Below are 7,342 nucleotides of genomic sequence, written 5' to 3'. Positions count from 1 at the left end.
AAATGTTTGAGCGTTCAACACTTGACTTTGCACTTGCACACAGGGCAGGACAGTGTTTCCAAGAAACTGTCTCTTATCTTTACTGAAACCACTAAAACCAAGCCCTACCCTCAGGGTCAATACATTCCTCAATAGAGCCCCACAGTGGAGGTGTCATGATACCCATAAAACCTATCGGTCAAACAGGAAAAAGGTTCCAATCGTTTTTCCACCATAAATTTTTCCCCATAGCTAATTTATGAAACACTTGAAATAAGGGCTGTGTTTAGTGTAGGCTTACCCTGGCGTGATGTTTTGATAACCATGTAAATCTCTCTCGGACAAGGTGACTTTTATCAATATATTTGCCTCTGTTTACTCTCAAATTCGGAAATGCTAATTAGCATTAAAGTAGACATTGTGCAAGACTACAAATCCCTGCAAGCTCCAAAGTAGACATTATGCAAGACTACAAATCCCTGCAAGCTTCTGCATGTCATCTTGAGCTGACACGTTTGCTAACAGGTATTGTGTCAACTTAAAACTTGCACAAGAAAGTTCACAGAATTGTGAATTTAAAGAAATGTAGCTAGTTTATTAATTACAACATTTTGTTAATATGATATAGTTAATCCAGAGATTCTTACCTTTGCCTCAAGTCGTCAGACTCATCCAGATCATGATGGCATTTGTAGTTCTTCACATTAGCAGCTAATTAGCATTTCATTTTTGGGTGGTAAATACAGGCGAATATATTGATAAAAGTAACTTTGTCCTAGAGAGATTTACACTGTTATCAAAACATCACGCCAGAGTAGGCCTACATGAAACACAGCCCTTATTTTAAGTGTTCCTAAAATCCCTTATGTGAAAAATGAATGGTGGAAAAACTATTGGAACCATTTCCTTGTTTGACCGCTAGGTTTGACTCATACTGTGGTACTCTATAGGTGCTCACCAGATTAGTGCCATAGGAGCAACACTGAGGATTAAAATGTCAACAAAACAAGCACGGGTGACAAAACATTTTTCTCTGTTATTTCGAGATGAGCTAAACATGCAGTAAGAGGAGAGAAATGGTCTACAAAGCTGGCCATATCAATATTTTTATGTTGATGATTCTGAAATGATATTTGGCTGTAAAGGCTAGCATGAGGGACAAAAATCTAGCCACAATGAGGTTTGTTTAGAGAAAGGTCAGCTAACCTTGTAAGCTACCTAGGCATAGCTAGGCATAGCTACTAGCTAGTTTAAATCCTCTCACGATTGTAAAGCTAACCTTTAATTTTACCTAACATGTTAGCTGTGTTAGCCACACAAGCTTATCCAGAGTCAGTGATACATGAAGCAGCCATGTACTATTAGTGGGAGGTTTTCTATTTATGGGAATTGCAAAAATTTTGCTAGAAACTTTGCTAAAATAAAGGAAATAAAATAAAATGAACCTCATAAAATGTCACCTGTAATGCTCATCTCCTGTAGCCTAATTCTCCTTTATTAGTACCTCGATTACACAGCTTGGATTTACACTAAACAATTTTATATGTGAGCACTTACAGGGCATGTACAAAATCTAGTATATGGTTTGCCTCATATACATTGTCTACTGGTATCATTTTAAATTGAGAAAATACACTGAGTATACCAAACATTACAAACACCATTCTAATATTGAGTTTTCAATACCCCTTTCAAAGGTGCTTACATTTTTTGTCTTTCCCATTCATGCTCTGAATGGCACACGTACACAATCCATGTCTCAATTGTCTCAAGCCTTAAAAATCCTTCTTGAACCTGTCTGTTACAGTTTCCTCCCCTTCATCTACGCTGATTGAAGTGGATTTAACAAGTGACATCAATAAGGGATCATAGCTTTCACCTGGATTTACCTGGTCAGTTTATGTAATGTAAAGAGCAGGTGTTCTTAATATTTGTATACTCAGTGTATAGCTCAACATGTAAACAATGTGTGAGTTCAGCTATTCTCTGCCTCAGATGACAGATGCCCATAAGCCCAGTAATGCCATCATACTGTAGGCCTATGGCTGCATTGGTGATGCATGCCATATGATAAGCTGCTAAATGGATTCACATAGCTGACATAATGAGAGAAAGTGACAGTCAAATAAAACAGAAATGAGATCTTACAAATAGACAAAAAGGAAATGTTCAATTGAGAATACAACACATAAACACAGACACATTATAGACAGAACCCCCTCCCCTATTTATTGCAGATTGTGATATGTGATTAATCAACAGACACTGGTTCCTTTTGAATAATAGTTTAACATTTAAAACAAGGTTAAACACTTTACTTCAAAGAATTAACACTTCATCACTTCAAAACATACATATAAGCTAACTCGTATGTAAAGATTAGACATCTTAGTCTAAACAACAATAGATAATTAAGTGGTAAGTAGACTATAATTACTGAAGCATAATTTCAAGTGAACAAAAAAACTCCATACCAGTGGTGGCCAACCTTGCTCCACTGATCCCTGATCTACTAGGTGAGCAAACTTCTTTTCCAGCCCAGCAAAAGCACACTTGATTATCAACTCATTAAATTTGATAAGTTAAATCAGCTGTGTTATTGCTGGGCTGAAACAGAACCCTGCACACCCGGCAGACCACAAGCAGGGTTGGCCTGCTCCAATTGTAATAGGTTTATACATTGTGTGTGATGTTTAACTATATTTTTGTATACAACGTTTTGCTAACATAGGTAGGTCTACACATATAACCCATGGCATATAGGATATATCCTTAGTCTCTTGGGACATTCATTGGGACCTCTCTCTTCATCTGCCTTCACAACTTTCCGTTTCTAAGGACCGAAAAACATCACAAAAAAACAGGCTTCATTATACACAAACTATATTATGTTGCTATTATCTCTCTGTCCTCAAAGATTTCCCCTCTAGGGGCTGAAACTGGAGAATCTTTACGTAATGTCCTCCCATAAAATTACCTGCCCTATCCAGTAGCCTACACGCTCCCTTCAATGACAGATGGATCTGCAATTTCACCCAATTTTCCATGGCTGTTATCTACAAATGTATTTGGAGACTGTGTTTTTAATTTACAATGATTACATCAAGATAGCTAACTAATAGGAAGTTAGCACCTTTTTTTCTAAGAGTGTAGCTGTTACTCGGCTGTCCCCATAGCAGTAGACTTTGAAAACCCCTTTTTGGCTTCATGAAGAACCCTTTCCACAGAGGGTTCCAAAAGGATTCTAGCTGAAACCAAAAATGGTTCTACCTGGAACCAAAAATGGTTATCCTATGGGGACAGCTGAAGAACCCTTTTGGAAACCTTTTTCTACGAGTGTAGCTTGATGACATTTGTATTTATTTTTTAAATTGTATTTCATCTTAATTTAACCAGGTAGGACAGTTGAGAACAAGTTCTCATTTACAACTGCGACCTGGCTGGGATAAAGCAAAGCAGTGTGACACAAACAACAACACAGAGTTACACATGGAATAAACAAACGTACAGTCAATAACGCAATAGAAAAAAATCTATATACAGTATGTGCAAATGAGGAAAGATTAGAGAGGTAAAGCAATAAATAGGCCATAGTGGCAAAATAATTACAATATTGCAGTTAAACACTGGAGTGATATATGTGCAGAAGATGAATGTGCAAGTGGAGATACTGGGGTGCAAAGGAGCAAAAAAATGAATAACAATTTAATTAACTTAGCTAAACAGTGTGTACAGTTAGCTAGCTAGCAGCTAATTTTAGTTAGCCAACAATGTGACCTACTGGCCTACAGCTATCTAACTAGATAATAATATATTGTCTTTTAACATTTTAATAGTGTATTTATTTACCTGAATTGTTTTTCCCACTGCCTCTGTTTTTTGTGTCCTTACAAAAACAAAATGGCAGTCAATCTTCACAATATTTTCAGGGTTTGCGAAGCGCAGCCAGCGCGTGGAGACAAGGAAAAAAGTGTTTGTCATCAGAGCGGTTTAGAACGTGTTGTGACGTTTGACTTTGGTGGATATAACGTTTTGTAAAGAAAACTTGTCCACTTCAAATACACTATTAATACATTTTCCCCATGTGTCCATAGTTTCGTTTGTGTAGTTTCTCAAAAGAGTTGGGTTACATGTGAAAGTTTTGATATATTCACATATGCAATATTACATCACATAATACTGTTTGTTGATAGTGTGCTTCGCACAGAAGTCAGTGTGATGAATGAAAATTTGTTTTCTGAGCCAAGGACAGTGATCTTGACAGCCTTCATGGGCCACACAACAAACTGTAGTAGAGGAGGCACAGACAGCACACTGCAGAGGTGGCACAGACAGCACACTGCAGAGGTGGCACAGACAGCACACTGCAGAGGTGGCACAGACAGCACACTGTGAAAGAGGAGGCACAGACAGCACACTGCAGAGGTGGCACAGACAGCACACTGCAGAGGTGGCACAGACAGCACACTGTGAAAGAGAGGGCACAGACAACAATTCACTTTACACTGAAAACACTCCGATATAAGTTGTATGGAGATATCAATGTTATGTAACTTGACAAATAAATAAATGCCCATCGTTTGTTGCAATGGCAATGGCCCTCTGGACTCCGAGCACCTGTGTGAGCACATTCTCCCATGTCTTTTCTCCACACTCACTTTTTGCTCCCTGATTAGTCCGTCACAAAAACTTACCTCTGGCCAGTGCCTCCCACACAAAGCCTGCAACCCATCAGAGTCAATTATAAATTGACGTTTAGGATTTATAATGTTTAGGTGTGAATAAAACCTATCAATAATCAATAATTACAGATCAGTTCACAGAATACCTATGCTCAATTCAATTGTGCGGCATTACAGAAAACGTGATAATTTGCACAAACATACTCAGTAATGCACTCACGTCACACACGTCACACAAGTTGCTTTGTAGATGGAGTGATCAGTGATTCCTTTCTTCATACCCATTTGAATAATTAAGAACTATTTGCACTAAGTCTGTATTAATCACCAAATCTCAGGACATTACCTGAAGCCTCATAGAACACTAACACTGAAGTTTCACAGAACTAGTGTTGCGAAACTGGGAATCCATAACTGGGATTTCTGGAAACCCTGAGAATTTGGGGAAAGTTACCAGATTTTTGCAACCTTACATTACATAACATTACTGGGCTACTAAAATTCCTTAGGACATTACCGCTGAAGCTCCATGGTTAGGCTAGGGGGTGGCAGGGTAGCCTAGTGGTTAGAGCGTTGGACTAGCTGCCGAAAGGTTGCAAGTTCAAATCCCCAAGCTACAAATCAGTTGTTCTGCGCCTGAACAGGCAGTTAACCCACTTCCCAGGCCGTCATTGAAAATAAGAATTTGTTCTTAACTGACTTGCCTAGTAAAATAAATGAGGCTAGTGGAGTCGACTCCTCTGACACAAGCGTACAGTTTGAAATTTGTGGATACAATGTCACACTGGGTAGGCGGTATCATCTTTATATTTTTTGTACTAATTATGCATTGGGGCGCGGCATTACTGCCAGACCCTGAGCTCACCTGCGTGAATTGTTTTTTTTTTTGTTTATAGTTATATCTGGGGGTGCAACTTTCACTGGGGACAGGGGGGACATGTACCCCTCACATTCTGAAATACCATTTTTGTCCTCCCAGTTTTATAATTGGAATGTGATACAAAATGAGGCAACTGTGTGCTTTAGGACCATTCGGAAGACTCTGAGCGGTCGGGTAGGCTGTTTTGAGTGTTTATCAGACTGGATAATAAAAAATAAAAAACATCAATAATACAAAAAAAATGGTTGGTGAATAACATTGCAGCTTAGAAACAAGAACTTACAATTCATTCCAAACACAAAGTCTGCATGTCACGACTTCCGCCGAAGTCAGCCCCTCTCCTTGTTCGGGCGGCGTTTGGCGATCGATGTCACCGGCTTTCTAGCCATCGCCGCTCCATTTATCACATTTCCATTTGTTTTGTCTTGTTCCATACACACCTGGTTTTCATTCCCTAATCACACTGCATGTATTTAGTCATCTGTTCCCTTCCATGTCTTTGTGTGAAATTGTTTTGTGTTACGTGGTTTTCGTTACGCGCCAGACTGGGTTTCATGTTTCTGTGTCTTTTGCACACAGTTGGTTTATTTTGGTATTTACAGTGTCTTGTATTGAACATTATTCGCGCCTTGCACTTTTGCCTTGTGGGCTGGAGGTTTTTTAAGAAGCTGCGTTCTTCTGTTATTTTTATCTCCTGCCATAATAAAGTGTGCGCTTGTTCAATACTCCCTGCTCTCCTGCACCTGACTTCTCCACCAGCAACGCACAGCCATAACACCCCATTTCAGGACATGCATATATGCTAAGCACAAATATACACTTCTAAAGCCAAAGTTGCGCAGCTGGTTATATCGTTAAAATATGTTTTGTTTTGTCTCAATCCAAGTGCGTCGCAAATTTGAAAGTGGATTGTATACACTCTCTTTAATAAATGGATCACTAGTCACTTTAATAATGTTTACATATCTTGCATTACTCATCTCATATGTTTACAGTGGCGGATTTAGGTATAGGCGACATGGGCAGCCGCCCTAGGCGGCATCTTCCCGGGGGCGGCATGGGGCGCCTGCACAAAAACATTTGGAATGGTGACATTTGCGCAATCAATTTTCTATCGCTCATTTGCATGTCACGTCAATGATATCAGGTCACCATATGGGACTGTGGATCAATTAACCTTGTCGGAGTGGGTGCCCTGATTCTAGTTTGTGAGCTAGGCACAAAAGTGGGGGTTCGCCAAGGGAGCCATACAAGCTAGAACCGCCACTGTATGTACAGTATATACTGTATTTTAAACCATCTATTGCATTTTGCCGATGCAGTTTGGTCATTGCTCATCGATATATTTAGATGTATATATTCTTATTCCATTCCTTTATTAGGTAGTTGTTGTGGAATTGTTAGATTACTTGTTAGATATTGCTGCACTGTCGAACTAGAAGCACAGGCATTTCGCTACACTCGCAATAACATCTGCTAACCATGTGTGTGACCAATAAAATGTGATTTGATGTGTGACCTTCTTAATCCTAATCGCCATAATGAACAATAAAGTTTTATTCTATTCTATTATTTTCATAACTCTAACATTAATTTTTTGGGGTTTAGGTTAAATAAATACAATTCAATTTAAATTCAATTCAAGGGCTTTATTGGCATAGGAAACATTTGTTAACGTGGCCAAGGCAAGTGAAGTAACTACTCCAGCTCGTTAGGTGGCAGTGTTCTGGAATATCTATGTCACATCTACGCGTGCGCATTAGTTCCACATGTTGACATTGTCGTGATGTGAAACATTGCC

The sequence above is a fragment of the Oncorhynchus mykiss genome, chromosome 7 (genome assembly GCF_057628025.1).
Source record: "Oncorhynchus mykiss isolate SJ-2025 chromosome 7, ASM5762802v1, whole genome shotgun sequence".
Lineage (NCBI taxonomy): Eukaryota > Metazoa > Chordata > Actinopteri > Salmoniformes > Salmonidae > Oncorhynchus > Oncorhynchus mykiss.
This window is presented reverse-complemented; position numbering follows the sequence as displayed.